At 42.9% G+C, this 16,501-nt stretch overlaps 1 protein-coding gene across 3 annotated transcripts in view; it reads left to right on the top strand.

The window, feature by feature from the left end:
* ARL5B (ARF like GTPase 5B) overlaps positions 1-15,608 on the top strand; it is a 43,331-nt gene extending 27,723 nt beyond the window's left edge. For 2 of the 3 annotated variants that reach the window (XR_014494145.1, XR_014494146.1), the window contains exons 6-7: positions 6,245-6,550; positions 15,000-15,608. The gene's annotated coding sequence lies outside the window, so the exon portion shown is untranslated. Of the gene's footprint in view, positions 1-6,244; positions 6,551-14,999 lie in introns of those variants that run through there. The other variant, XM_083376832.1, reaches the window with a different exon arrangement.
* The last annotated feature ends 893 nt before the right edge of the window (positions 15,609-16,501 follow it).

Raw genomic sequence — 16,501 nt, 5'->3', positions numbered from 1 at the left:
ATTCATTTAAAATCAGGAAACCAGCGCATCATGCTATGTTAAAGATTCTATATAACTTCACATCTTCAGATCTGAAAACGATTTGAATAAGCAATGTAATATCACATTTAAAAGTGAAGTAAATCTCCTTGTCTGTGTAGTCCAATGCCTTTTGCTTAGAAAAGTTGTGGTGGCATTTTTCCAGTGGGGATAAACATATAATATGAAATTGGATGATCACAGTACAAATGGAATGGATAAGACCTAAGGTATACTGCCACCTGTTTAAGAGGGAGAATTAGTGATTTAAATTTTCTATGTTTGTTGAAAGTATTGATGGGGTTAAGAAACCCAGTCAAACTATTTCAAAGGGATATTTGTGGCTAGTTTTTTTGTAAAACACTAACTGAAAATCTGCAAACATGTTCTCTCTGCTTACTTGAAAGATCATTCACAGGAAAGATATATTTCAGTTTGGAGGAGATGGATAGATTATATTCAGAATAAATATGGGACTAAAAAGTTCCATTTAGCTTATGAGTAGATTTTAGAGGGATATTGTTATTGATCTTAGTGTTGGTACTTTGTATGTATTTTTGTTAAAGGGGAGTTAAAGCACATTATGAATTTGGTTAATTGTATATTATTATTATTTTAATTCCATTTATATCCCGCCCTTCTCCGAAGACTCAGGGTGGCTTACAAGCTTAGCAGTAGCCTTCATTCTATGTATATGCCTGCTTATTAGGGCTTTCACACACACACCCCAAGCGGCATTATTACAAAGTCAGCTTAATTGCCCCCAACAATCTGGGTCCTCATTTTACCTACCTCAGAAGGATGGAAGGCTGAGTCAACCTTGAGCCTGGTGGGATGTGAACCTGAACTAATTGCAGGCAGCTGGTGTTACTTAAGGAGGCATTATGCATAATTTTTATTTAGAATATGATTATTATAACTATAATCCTGTATTTAGCTCTGGGAAGTGGGGGGGGGGAAGTGGGCGGGTTTGGGGTGGGGGGGATTTGGGGATATATTGTAAAATCTTGTTTTTGTAAAACTCTTTAATAAAAATAAATAAAAAATAAAAAAATAGAAAAAACATGTTCTCTCTGTAAAATGAAATATAACCTCAAAGATAGTGTCATTATTAGTTAGGACTGATATGTGCACATTTAAGGAAAATTACAAAAAACATAGCTTATAAATTTCTCTGCTACTAGAAATATAACTTTCTTATGCCTGGTATATATTTTTTAATTTTTAAAATCCAATCTGTTTGTAGTGGCTGAATTAAATTGCCAATACTCATATACTCACTGACTGACACACTGGAATAACTATCTGTGATATCCCATTACTTTTCTTAATTTTAGATTTGACATTAGTTACAATTTTTTAAAAGAGCCAAAATATAGATTAGTTGATCATGATGTAATTAAGACTGATATCAGTAGTTCTATTTAATAATGTATGCATACAAATTATCCAGTGCAATTGTTGTGTATTAATATAAATTCATAAGGGCAGTTATAAATGCTTAACTGTGCGTAGTTCAAATCTTTAACTGTCTGTCTATGACTTTGCAAGCTTGTGCTTTAGGCGAGAATGTTCGCTTTAAACTCATTGGTTGCCGCCTAGCGGTGGTCCATATAAATAGATGTCAAGTGGCTGTTAGAGCCGCTTCTGTGTTGTCTGAATAAATGAATTGTTACTTTCATTCTTGTCTCTTCAATGCCTCCCCGATCCCACAATATAACATTGATGACGAAGGTAGGATGTGCTGCTAAGGAAGAAAGAGCTGGAGATCTGAGATTCAAAAGTCACTAGGGGGTAAGACCAGGCATCAGCACCCTGGTAGGAACAGTGTTTTCCCCCTCTGTCTGCCAGCAAGCCACGCAGGAGACATCACTGTCCTAAGGGATCTGTCCCTAGGATCCGCACAGAAGCCCTTAGCCTCATAAGACATTGAAAGACTCTGTAACAGTCAGCTATGGCTAAGGTCAGCAGGCTATCTGAATTCAGCATATCGCACCTAGAGAAATGGAGTTCATATGTCTCCTGGGTCGAAAATTACTTGAGAGCAAACCAGATCAGGGAAGATGGCCTAAAGGCTGCAATGTTACTATGTGTATGCAGCCAGGTGACTTTTGACATAGCAGAGAATCTAGTTGCCCCAGCCAGTCTGGAGTCAGTTACCTATGTTGAGTTGAAGAGGAAACTCAAAGAGCGCTTTGAACCGAGACTATCCATCATTGCCTGGAGATATGCATTCAAGCAGGGAGACCAGCAGCCAGGAGAATCAGCTGCTGAATTTGTGGTAGCCCTGAGACAGGTGTCCAGACTCTGCAAATTTCCAGATTTAGAAGATAGGCTCAGGGACCGACTGGTATGTGGCCTGAGAAAAAGAGACTTACAGCAGAGGCTGTTTGCAAAAAAGACCTTGACATTCCAGGATGCCTTGAAAGAAGTGATGGCAGATGAGGCCACCGGGGGAGCTGTCCGTATAAGTAGATATCAAGCAGCTGTTAGAGCCCTTCTGTGTTGACTGAATAAGCGAACTGTTACTTTCACTCTCCTCTCTTCAATGCCTCACCAATCCCAGAATATAACGGCAATCTTTATTTTATTTTTGCAGTAAGAGCAAAAATGTCTATCTGTGGTTTTATAAGGAAAAATATGACAGTTATAATGTCATTTCTACAGGCTGCCCTTGTAATGAAACATGGCAACAGTAATACATTATAACTCATGGTTTTAATGATGTCCATTAACTGAAATTAAGATTACACTCCTCAGTCTCTTAGAGATTACTGGGTATCAGAGATAGGTTTGTACTATAGATAAGCAAAAATGTTGTTTGCTATTCCATAGAGTGTAGAAGTTCCACAAAATGTTTCAGAGTTCCTCTGTTCTTCTGAATTACTTCCTTTGTTACCATTTTTGTTTCCATATGTCCATCACCAAAAGAACCTTGTTCTGACATAATTGATATGTACCACGATCAGATTGTATTTCAAGATAATTCCCTTCCTATTCAAATGCTGCTGCAATAATTCCATCCAGTTAATGATAAAATAAAGGAATATCACTGCTCTTCACAAGCCCTCACAATTATGGCATTTATAATTATTAATCAAATTATTAACCTCCAAATAATCAGAATACAATTTTCAGATGACTGAGTCAAGGTCTACATTCTTTTTTGTATCACACAGCAATGAGTTATGAGCTGCATTTTACTAAGCCTGGACCAGAAATGATATGGTGAGGGTGGATTTATCAGATTAATTTTAGGTTTCTCTCAATCAAGTCAAAATCAAACTTATTATCCAAATAATACTGCAAATATGACACATTAGTATGGGAAACAAACTAAAATGAGGATTCCTTGGTGCTTCTGAGCTTGTTTTCTTGCAGATGTTTCATCACCAAACTAGGTAACATCATCAGGTGATGATGTTGATCTCTGATGATATTAGCTAGCTTGGTAATGAAACATCTGCAGTCAAAATAATCAGAGAGCACCAAGGTCCTCACACAGTTCAATCCTGAGAAGAGAACAAAGATTCTCTTCTATCAGCAATCAATTTTATGAGTTTATGGTTTACATTTTCTCTGCATCTCTACTCAACTGTACAGATTCTGGTCACTCAAGTCTAGCCCTTTCCATAATTAGATTCAAGCTTCTCCTTTTTTTTCCTAATTCTTTCAGGTGAGGTTACGTGAATGCTGATTTTCCTTTTTTGCTATCTGTAGACCTTGGGTAAAGGTCAAGTGCTGATTGCCTAATAGAGACTGAATATGTGAGAATGCTAGAAAGGAAATGATATGATTAAGGTTATTATAACAAATTAGAATTTATTAAAAGATTAAAATTTATTAAAAGTGAGTCTTGTTTATTTCCCAGTGGAATTAATGGGGCTTAAAATTAATAATGTATACTATTCATTTCATAAAAAAATTAAGCATGATCAACTTTGTTTTTTGACTAGGCCATGTCTACAGTGTAAGACATACAACTGTGGGATCTCATATTCATTAAGTGAAGTGATAAAGATAGTTGTGTGGAAATATGACTATAATGGAACTTGCCCATTGCAATTGCATGCTGCAAGAGCTGTTAAATGAAGAATCTCATTTAACAATCCCCCCACCTCTGCTCTCCCCAGTATAATTAATGTGTGGGTAATAATGTAATGAAAAATGATCCTACAGACCATTAAATAGAGCATGGGTGCCTTAGGGGTGGGTGAGGCCCTTGGGGACATAGCATAGGCCTGCATTTCTGGAATGCACCATGCAGCCGAGTGACAAAGTGATCATTCCAGTACTATAGAAGGCTTCAGAGCTCTTCAAAAGAGCTTGGTGGAGTGGAGATCAGGCCAAAAACCCGTGGGGAGTTGTTGGGGGAGGGAAATACTTGCAGGGACCCAGTACAGAGTGTGTGGGAGAAATAATAGGCAGAGGGTATGCAGTGTCCCTGCAATCAGTCATAAGGACAAATAAACGTGGGAACGCTGTAGCCATAACTTCGGGACCAAGTCATGAGTAGCTTCTGGGGAGTTCACCTTTACTTTGAACAGCCTCAAAAGGACCAATTGTAAGTCAAGGACCATCTGTAGTCAGATGTTTCTTCCTGTCCTTTCTGTACTAAAACTTCAGTTTCAGATTCAGATACCTGCTGAGCTGACCAAAATATGCTTCTATGGCACTTTCTAGATTTTATCACCTGATCTGTAAGGTTCATAAAAATGCCTGTTGCTGGCAAAGATGGTAGGAGTGAGGGAAGGAGAAAAGAGAGATGGAAAGGTCTTTCTTATTTTCTCTTCTCAGCTAAAGGCAATATTTCTTCACTTTTATTTTGCTTTCAGCTTTTAATAAATCACCTGTGATTTCTGGCCACATTATATCTTCACTGGAGAAGAAAAAGGAAAGAACAAGAGCAGAGGATAACACTTGCAAACTAGACATTAGCATTGCACAAAAATGTAGTCATTGCAAATTATGTTCATGATGCTAAACCAATATTTTAAATTATGGTTTGTTGGCTCTCTTTATCTACATTACTAAGCCAAACATAACCAAACCACATTATGGCCTAATGCTATGTATGAATAAGGTCAACATGTTGATTGTCATGCAGTGTAAACTTGAAAGAGCAGGTTCTTGAACATTTTGCTGAAAAAGTGGACACAGTCTTCAATCACCAGATATTGCTTTTCATTCAAATTTGGAAGCTAGGTGCAGACTCCCCATGCAGAGCACTTCAACATTTTCACAATCTGCAGAAAGCAAATAGTTTGCTGTCTTACCCAATTTAAGATAGGTGAAATAGAAATAATGGTAATGTGGTGATAGCTTAGTCAGTGCTATTTATACAGTTGAATAGAATGAGCTTGGTCTTGAATATCCTGATGAATAGGAATGAGCGGAATGTATAATTTGTTCTTCAGTGTTAGAATATTTGAGGTTGATTCTCTTTAGGTTACAGATTTATTTATATTAATAATATTCAGTAATAAGGACTTCCTTTATCTAGTTTCCAGATATTTATCACAATGCAGCATAAATAATACTTATTTTGGAACATGAACATTTTAAGAGCCTTATTGCAAATTTTAATTCTAGGGAATTCAGGGTATGTCTTTCTAGAGATGGGCAACCATCATATATCATTGCTTTGATGAGGCAAAATCTTTGCCTTCTAGTTTTCCCTCCTGCATCCCTGAATGATTGTGCCAATTTTTATATTCTTTCATATAAAAAGAAAGACATGCTTAATTATAGAACAGTTCAATCAATGCCACTTTTAACTTGGAGACTTGGAGTTGTCATAAGTGTAGCACTGCTATATTGGATGTTGAAATGTGGAGGAAGTGCCAAATATATTGAATTTTGCAAAAAAGAAAGGAAAAGAACCCCACAAGTAAATGAAGAATGATAGAATACAGGGCAGAAAGTTTTAAGTGATTTATTTAAAATAATAGACTGGAAAAAGACATAGCTTTTTTAAGGAATTGTCAATTGAAAGTCTGTCCCTATGTGTGGCTCTTTCCTTGAATACAAAGTCCTGTTTAGTACTACTGTTAGAGGCAGCAAAATATGAATATTATATTTTTATGTTTTCTATACAAATCCTTGAATAACCATTGAACAAGTGTTGCATTATCCAGAATGATAAATTATTGGTTAAGTAAAAGTATTGCAGAAATATTTAGGAGACAGCTTTATTTGTTTTCATTCTTCTAACTACTACATCCAGAAACCCGTTATGGCATCGCCAAGACCCCCTTCTCAGGTGCCACGGCCGACAATCCGGTGCTTCAGATGTGATCAGCCGGGCCATCCAGCAGCTGAGTGCCCGCTGCCACCACCCCAGGCAGCCCCTTCTACTCCTCCAACATGGGGAGCTACCCCCAAAAAGACTGTGGAATGCTCGCAGGCCGCACACCAACTGTTGAGCGAGGTGCCCAGGATGACAACCCCTCTTCGAGTGGAAACACCGGCAGCTGTTCAGCCTACGCTCTATGACAGCCCCGAGGAACAAGAGCAGGAGGAGGACCCAATGGTAAGCGCTCTGGTGTGCCCTTTGTATTCCCAGTGCTGCTAGTAAGCCCACAGATGGGACACAAGAGGGCGTACAGGGCCCTAATCGATTCAGGGAGCACCCAATGCCTTATCAGCCAGATGGTGGTGTCTGAAGTGGGTGTTGCGCTGAAACGGTTGGCCACTCCCCTTAGGATCCAACAGGTGGATGGGTCTCTCCTGGGTGGGGCACCCATAACCCACGTGACAGAACCGATCAGGTTGGAAATGGGGGAGCATTGGGAGACCCTGAGGTTTGTCGTAGTACCCTCCATGACAGAGGCGGTCATCCTAGGGCTCACCTGGCTGGACAAATGGGGCCCTACAATCTGGTGGGAGGGGGGGTTGCTGGCATCTCTGTTTGGGGGTAGAACCCCAGCCCCCCTTGGAGCACACCTTTATAGGACCAGGAAAGGTGGGAGAGCAGGAGAAGGCCTGTGGGGTCGAACTTGGGCAGGAGGCCCGGGTGCCTCAGGAATACTCCGGCCTGATAGATGTATTCAACGAGTAAGAGTGCAACGTGTTGCCACCTCACCGGCCTATGGACTGTGCTATCGAACTGGAGCCAGGTGACAGGCTGCCCAAACCCTGCATGTATGCCATGACGCCAAGAGAGATGCAGGAGCTCCGGAGATACATTGACAAAAACCTAGAGAGGGGTTTTATCCAGCCTGCTCGATCCAGGATGGCAGCGCCTGTCCTGTTTTGAGAAAAGAAGGATGGGACCCTTCATTTGTGTGTTGATTACCGGGGGGTCAATGCGGTGTGTGTGGAACACCTGTACCCCCTCCCTTTGATGAAGGATCTGCTGGCACACCTGGCTGAGGGTCGGGTTTTTACAAAGCTGGACCTGAGGGAGGCATACTACAGGGTAAGGATCAAGGCCAGGGATGAGTGGAAAATGGCACTCAACTGTCCCCTCGGTAGTTTTCAATTCAGAGTGATGCCGTTCAGGTTACAGGGAGCCCCCGCGGTGTTTATGCAGCTGATTAACCAGGTCTTGCATGAATTCTTGTACCGCGGGGTCTTGGTCTACCCAGACGACATCCTCATTTATACAACGACGATGGAGGAACACGTCCTGGTAGGGCAGGTGTTGACCAAGTTAAGGGAAGCTCAGCTGTATGTCAAACTCTCCAAATGCGAGTTTCATAGGTTGCAGTTAGATTACTTGGGATACAGGATATCTGCAGCCGGGATAGAGATGGATCCCAAAAAGGTGGAGGCCATTCAACAATGGCAGGCCCCATGGACCCATCATCAGCTGCAGAGCTTCCTGGGGTTTGCTAACTTTTATCGGCAGTTTATCCCATGCTTTGTGACCATCGCCTTGCCGCTTACGGACCTGCTGCGCACACGACAGTCAGCGGTGCAGCCACGTCCGGGTCACAAACTGGCATGGTCCATGACATGTCAACGGGCCTTTGAGGCACTGATGGCTCTATTTGCCAAGAAGCCCATCCTGCTGCACCCAGACCCCGACCTGCCTTTTGTGGTCCAGGCGGACGCAAGTGATGTTGTTCTAGGGGCTGTTCTTCAGCGAAACAACAAAGGGGTATTCCAGCCTTGTGCGTATGCCTCCAAGAAACTGACCACCACCAAGCGGGCCTGGGCGATCTGGGAGAAAGAGGCCTTTGCCATTCGCTGGGCTCTGGAATTATGGCAGCATCACCTGGAGGGGATTGTCTCCTGTTCTTGTTGTGCATTCTTCCTGCTTCTCGCGGACAAGATTTGACACCAATCAGCATTGGTGATTTAGACATTGTCCAGCAAATGTGCTTCAATATGTAATCACAGTAACAATTTTCTTTAAACGCCAACATAGGGAACAGCTTTGTTGGATATTTAAATCAATATAACTTCTGATTTACTGAGATTGCTAGGAATCTTAAAGCATATTTTCTGGCTAAGCAATGTTATGAATTTTATATTTATTTATTTAATTTATTTATTTATTTATTTATTTTTGGGACTTATATGCCGCCCTATCTCCCGAAGGACTCAGGGCGGCAAACAACAATAAAAAACAACAATACAAAAATTGAAAAAGAATTAAATAACAGCCCCAAAATAAATTAACTACACAGTTAAAAATTAAAACATATTTAAAAACCCATAGTCAATCCAGGTCAGCCTGATGGAAGAGGAAAGTTTTGAGGTCGCAGCGAAAGGACCGGAGGTCCGGGGCCATCCGAAGCTCAAGGGGGAGTTGGTTCCAAAGGGCTGGTGCTCCCACAGAGAAGGCCCTCCCCCTGGGGGTCGCCAGCCGACATTGTCTGGCCGACGGCACCCTGAGGAGGCCCTCTCTGTGTGAGCACACTGGGCAATGGGAATTCGTCCCCGGCAGCAGACGGTCCTGCAAATATCCCTACGGGCCTAAGCCATGTAGGGCTTTAAAGGTAAGTACCAGCACCTTAAATCTCGCCCGGAAGACAACTGGTAGCCAATGCAGCTCACACAGGAGGGGTGTAATATGGGAGTATCGGGATGCTCCCATCACTACCGGCACGGCCACATTCTGCACCAGCTGAAGCCTCCGGGTGGTCTTCAAGGGCAGCCCCATGTAGAGAGCATTGCAGTAATCTATCCGAGAGGTAACGAGTGCATGCGTGACCGTATGTAGGTCATCTCGGTCCAGATAGGGGCGCAACTGGCGCACCAGGCGAACCTGGGCAAATGCCCCCCTGGCCACAACTCCAATATGATCTTCAAAACTGAGTCGTGAGTCCAGGAGGATGCCTAAATTGCGCGCCCTATCAGCGGGAGGCAACACCTCTCCTCCCATAACCAAAGATGGAACCTCTTGGACAAGTCGAGATGCTGGTACGTAGAGCCACTCAGTCTTGGCTGGGTTGAGCTGGAGCCTGTTCTTCCCCATCCAAATCCGTACCGCTTCCAGGCAATGGGACATCACATCGAGGGCATCGATGTGATGTAAATGTATAAAACTTATAAATGTATAAAACTTATACATTTCATAAAATTTGTTATTTTGAAAAGTTTCTACTAGAACTTTTCTAATTTTTCATCCTCAGTAACCTACAGCTTTTTTCCTCCAGTGAAATTTCTAGAAGATTCTTGCATGCTTTGTCATAATTAATAAAATAAAATATATAGAAATGTATTTTTCAAGGTACAGAAAATGACCAAATATTTATATTCAAGTAATTTCATTGTGGAAGATAGATCATTCATAGACATCTCCAAGACTTCTCTAGTATATTAGATATGACCCCAATATGTTTTTCTTATTCAATAACATTTTAAAATTTGCAAGTGATTTTTGCTTAACAAATGTTTATTATGATGATTATATGCTGTCCATTCCTCAATGAATCTGAGTGGCTTTCAGAAGTAGCTGAGTATTCCCATGCAAAGGTTACACTTTTTCCCTTTTTCCTGACTCTCCCTCCTTGGCCAGTCCATCAGTATCGAAGAGTATGCCGTTTTGATGTTTTGGGAATGGCTTGGAAGCTTGATGTAATTTTGCATTCTGTTCCTAGGTGGCTGATTTATTCTAGTTTGGAACTGCTGGTTTTTGTTGATATGTCTGTTGTGATTCCTTGCCAGCCAGTGCATCCGGCAGCTGAGTCTGAGAAATCAGATAAGGAGGATGGAGCGACTAGAGTCAGAGGAAGGCTCAGAGGAGCTCCAAGACGTATAGTCGGACACAGCTGTGCTGGGAGCCTGAGTTGGACAGTGATGAAACACAGTTGGAACAAATCCAGGATGCACAAAAGCACCGGCAACAGAAGCAAGTAGGACAGAGGAAGGCAATGGGATGGCTCCAAAGGCAAAGGAGAAGGCATTAGGAAGCCACGCCTTGGCTGAATTATAAAAGGGAAGGTGTGGGAGGTGCTGGTTGCCAAAGGCAACCATTCATGTTGATGATTGAGTTTCTGTGAACTGTGTTTGTTTTCCTTGGACATTGACTCAGATCTGTGAAAATAAAAGGGGTTGGTTTTTTCTTGCGGTTCCTGCCTGTTTCTTGGAAGAGGAGTTTCTCTTTGTGAGCATAACAAGGACTCACGTAGGCTGGGACAGAACAGTTTGCCTTTGGCCCCCTACCCCCTACTACCATGGGGCAGTTATGTGCGGAGAATGCCCAGCTCTCCCAGCAGCTGGCTTTGCTGGCAGCTCAAGTTACTCAGCTTCAAGCCTTCGCTCCTGCTGCTCCACAACCCTGAAGGAAGTGTCCAGTTGCAGTACCTGACACATTTGATGCCACTCTGGAGATGTTTCCAGCTTTTGGGGGCCAAAGTGAGCTCTTTATCAGCCTGACAGCGGCTGACTTCCCCACTGACCATGATAAAGTGGGTTTTATGTTCAGCCTCCTCTCTGGTGCTGCAGCCCATTGGGGCACATCCCTGCTAGCCCAACCTAGTCCGTTGTTGGATAATTTTGGTTTTTTTTTTTTACTACATGCATCTTCTGTATGAGGACCCCATTAAGATGTTGACTGCTACCCAACGCCTGAAAGCTCTGAAGCAGGGCTGATACCCTTTACAGGGATATATCAGTGAGTTTTGGCTGCTTAGCCAGGATTCAGCCTGGAACGAAGCTGCACTCATGGACACTTTCCAGGATGGCTTGTTGGAGGACCTGTTGGACGAGCTGGCCCATGTCAATGTTCCCGCAGACCTCAATGGGTCAATCCATCTCTGTGGATCAACGCTCAGCTGCAGCAGCATAGGAGTCATCATGCCACCTGAGAGACCCAGGCGGCCCCAGTTGTGCATGAGACTCCAGTTCTGCGAAAGGAGCCTATGGAGTTAGGTGCTGCTAGACCTCACCTATCGGTGGCAGAAATGGATAGATGACATTTGGGGAGGTTATGTTTCTACTGTAGAGACCCTGGGCATTTGGCCACCTTCTGCCCCCAAAAGCTACCGAGTCAGCCCCGCGAAAGCAACCTCATCTGTGTGGAAATGCCCCAAGCCTGACCTAAAAGATGTTTTGGGTTGGGCTTCCCCCAACACCGAGCAATGTCCTTCAGATGCTGCACTTGGACCTCCACAGTATTTGATACTGGCAGCATGCTTGATCCTCCCCAGGAAGCTACAGGGATTCCGGTCGACCCTGGGGCCACCACAAATTTTATGGATGCAGCATTTTTTGCCAAATGTTCCCCAATGCCTGGTGGAACCGCCTCTGTTAGTAGAGACTATTGATGGCCATGTGCTCCTGCCTGGGCCAATTAAAGCCACCATGCAACTGTTGGGTATGGCCATCAGCTTGCATGAAGAGGCTATGTAGTTTTACATAACCTCCAACTTGTATTTCCCCATGGCCTCGAGATTGGCGTGGCTCCAGATGCATGACCCACAGATTTATTGGTCCCAGAACCTGGTCACCTTTCCAAGTTTACAATGTGTGGACCACACCCACCAAGTCTGTGCTAGCCAGGTGGTGAGTCCCCCAGGGGTCTCCCTTCCCTCCAAACTGGTGACTTATGCTGATGTGTTCAGAGAGACTGAGGAGGATCAATTGCCCCTGCAGAGACCATATGACTGCCCCATTGACTTAGTTCCTGATGCACCTCTCCCAGTGGGGCATTTGTATTCCATGTCGTACCCTGAGTTGGCCACATTGTGGGACTTTTTGGACAAAAATTTGACTCAGGGTTTTATTTGGCCCTTGTCTTCACCAGTGTCTGCACCAGTGCTCTTTGTAAAATAGAAGTCCGGAGAATTGAGGCTTTACTGTGACTATCGAAAATTAAACACCATTACGGTATGTAATCGATACCCACTGCTGCTCATCCCCTAACTTCTGGAGGCAAAAATCTTGATGAAATTGGACTTGAGAGGAGCCTACAATCTTGTTAGGATTTGGTCCAGTGATGAGTGGAAGACAGCATTTGGCATCCGATATGGGCACTTCGAGTATACAGTGATGCCATTTGTGCTGACCAATGCCCCTGCAGTTTTTCAACACTTCATGAATGAAATATCCCAGGATCTGTTAGATCAGTTTGTGGTGATCTATTTGGATGACATTCTGATCTATTCCCCTTCGTGGGAGACGCACCACCAGCATCTCCATCAGGTCCTGCAACAAGATCATCGTTTCAATGCCAAACTGGAGAAATGCCAATTCTATTAAATGACCATTGATTTCCTAGGTCATAGCATTTCTCCTGGGGGCATCGCCATGGAGCTGAGCAAGGTCAAGTCTTTGCATTATTGACAACCTCCATGTGGTGTTAAAGATGTCCAGCAACTCCTTGGGTTCATCAATTACTATAGAACCTTCATCCCTGGTTTTGCTTCCATGGCTATGCCCCACACTTGGCTCCTGCAGAAAAAGACCCAGTTTCATTGGGATACCCCCGGAGCAACAGGCTTTCCAGGCTTTAAAGGAAGCCTTCATGAAGGAATCTATCTTGAAACATCCTAACCCATAATGGCTGTTTGTTGTGGAAGTGGATGCCTATGACATTGCCATTGGAGTGGTGTTACTCCAGGCTAATGCGTCCAGCGGTGCCCTCTTCCCTTCCACCTACTACTCGCGGAAACTGAATCTGGCCAAACGCAACTACACCATCTGGGAGAATTAGCTACTGGTGATCAAAGTGGCATTTGAGGCTTGGAGGCATCATTTGGAAGGGTCTCAGCATCAAATTGAAGTCCAGATGGGCCACAAGAATCTGGAAAACTTGCAGACCACCCGTAAATTTAACCAACGACAGATTCAGTGGTCTCTCTTCTTCACTAGGTTCAATATCCGCATTACCTACATACCAAGTTGTCACAACCAAAGAGTGGATGCTCTGTCAAGGAAGCCAGAATATTCCCGTACAGAAGACAAGCTTCTTCCCAGGACAGTTCTCCCCGTAGAGTCTTTCTCTGCAGTTTAGGAGCCAATAGACGTACGGGCTCAGATTCAGGAGGCCCAACAGCATGATGTGTGGGTGGCTCAACAAAGGGAGGAGTTGGGGCCACACTCCCCATGGACCATCATGGATGGACTCTTGAACTATCGTGATCAGCTCTATGTTCCAGGAGGGCCACTCAGAGGGCTCATTCTCAGCCAATGTCATGATAATCCAGTGTCAGGGCATTTTGGCTTGTTCAAGACACTGAATTTGGTCTCCCATACATTCTGGTGGCCCCAAGTACGACACAACATCCAGGCCTACGTCACATCTTGCATACAGTGTAGGCAGGCCAAGTTAGCAACAAAGGTCTACTTCAGCCCTTGCTGATGCCCAAAAGACCCTAGGGGGCAGTGTCCATGGACTTCTTGATGGACTTGCCCCCATCTTATGGCTTCATGACAGTATTTGTGATGGTGGACATGCTGACCAAGTAGCACATTCATTCCTTGCTGTGGCTTGCTGTCAGCCCGTGCCACCATTCGCCTGTTCATCCAGCAGGTTTTCTGGCTGCATGGCCTCCCTGATAGGGTCATTTCAGATAGAGGGCCTCAATTTATAGCCTATTTCTGGAAGGGGTTGATGAAGGCCCTAGATGTAAAAATCTGCCTATCATCAGCACATCATCCACGAACTGATGGCGAGACCAAAAAAGTAACCGGAATCCTAGAACAATACCTGTACTGTTATGTGAATCAGCAACAGGACAATTGGGCAGACTATCTTGCGGTAGCCAAGTTCGCGTTTAACAACTCACAGCACACCTCCATGCATATGACACAATTCCTGGCCAATATGGGATATCATCTATTCATGTTGAGGATTGAGTTTCTGTGAACTGTGTTTGTTTGCCTTGGACATCAACTCAGGTTTGTGAGAATAAAAGGGATTGGTTTTTTCTTGTGGTTCCTGCCTGGAAGAAGGGTTTCTCCTTGTGAGCATAACAAGGACTCATGTTGGCTGGGACAGCACAATGTCTCCCCTCCCATTCATTTTTCATTCTCATGCCTGAACTTTATTACCCTAAATTTTATGGCACAATGCCAGAGAAGTGAAAAAGCTGAAGATGGCAGACAGATGCATGGCTCAGTGGCTTAAAAGATACTGGAAAAGGGCTTATCTGGAAGGTCGAGTCCTACCACTGCATGACGGAGTTCCCATCACTTGCCTCAGCCCCTGCCAACTTGCCAGTTTGAAGGCAAGTAGATAAATAGGTACCACTTGGTGCATAGGGAATAGCATTTCGTGTTTCACTGCACGTTCTGCAGTGTGGTGTGATGTCATGCTGGCTACATGGCCAGGAAAATTTCTTCAGACAGCATGACTCAATGACCTAGACTAGGAAATGTAGATAAGCATCACACCCAAAAGTATTATAGTAAAAACTCACAGGGACTCCTTGTGTAAACTGTTACAAATTGGCCTAAACTGGCAGTATAGAAACAGAATAAATATACAAATACATTCTGCCCATTGATTGTGTTGTCTTTTGTTATAGCAGATTTTTAATCTTTATATTTATTGCTCCAATCTTTTGCTCTTATTTGTTCCCTAGTTTGTCATAGTCAATTTTCTAGCTGTCAGAATGAGTCTGGATTTTGGTAATGGACTTGTCCATCTTCATCTCTCCCTTGAGTATCAGCTTTTTTCACTCTCTGTTCTCATCACTGATTTATCATTCCATCTGTCTTTCCCAATCTCTTGTATATTATCAGCCACAGAACAACTGGTCTCACTTTCTCAAACATTTTGAGGTTAATTACTAAATGGAGAAGTTGGCAGTGTGCTTGTTTGTCTTGGAATAATAAAATGTTGTTTAGTTCAAGGGACAATGGCAAGAACTCAGAGATACAAAGCCACTAGTTTACCAGAAAGTCTATGTGTGTTTTGAAATGCTACAGTGCTTTCCACTCTGTTAGAATTTTGTGACATGTATATCATTATGGTAGATGTATTATGTTAACCTATCTGTTTGAACAATCTGGCCTGGTCTGATGGGTTTTGTTTTAATTATTGTTTTAATGTAATTTATCTTCTGTATTTGGGCACTAGGGTTTAATTTGTTTTCAATTTCTGTATTTGGGCATTTTGATATTTATGTCCCTGTTCACCGCCCTGAGTCCTTCGGGAGAAGGGCGGTATACAAATAAAATAAAATAAAATAAATAAATAACACAATCTGAAAATCTTTTCTGCTGAAGAACTGAAGGGTAAAAATACTACTAGTAGATCTCTAGCCAGGGCACATGATGGCTCAGTGGCTAAAGATGCTGAGCTTGTCAGCTGGAAAGCTGACAGTCTGGATATTGTGTGACAGGGTGAGCTCCTGTTACTTGCCCCAGTTCTGGCAAACCTAGCAGTTTGAAAGCATGCAAATGGGAGTAGATAAATAGGTACCACTTTGGTGGAAAGGTAATAGTATCCCATGCACATCAGGGTACTATGATGTTGGCCACATGACCACCAAATTGTGTTTGAACAACACTAGCTCCCTTGGCTAAAAAAATGGATATGAGCACTGCCCACTAGAGTCAGACATGGCTGGACAGGAGAAACCTTTATCTTTAAATTTTTAGCATTCAACCACTTTACAGTCTAAATATTGGCATCCTTCTATTATGACATATGCCCATCTCTCATGATTTACAACCATTTACAACCAAAGAAGGTCAAGATAGCTACTCCATAAAAGTTTTCAGAGTTCTTCTTTAATAATACAAGTTCTTGTTTACTTTGGCAAGATTTCTGCCTATAAGTGAGGAACAATATTTCAAGGTTTTTCTGAAAAGATCCAGAACAGAACTGCACTATTTCTCAAAAGAAATGACCAATTACTACAAGAAGTGATCTTAAAGAAAAAGATAAAAAGAAGTCTGAAACTGAGCAAGGACATGCTTTGGAGATGAGAGCCATAGCTGGAGTTCCTGAAACAACTTCTTCATAGTGCATGGATTGTAAGATTTTAACAAGGAATCTTAATGAGGCAAATTTCCCACACACACACAAAATATTTTTACTCTTTCACTATTTGAAAAAAAATCACATCAAGACATATAT

The sequence above is a fragment of the Vipera ursinii genome, assembly GCF_947247035.1.
Source record: "Vipera ursinii genome assembly, chromosome: Z".
In the NCBI taxonomy this organism is placed as follows: domain Eukaryota; kingdom Metazoa; phylum Chordata; class Lepidosauria; order Squamata; family Viperidae; genus Vipera; species Vipera ursinii.
This window is presented reverse-complemented; position numbering and strand designations above follow the sequence as displayed.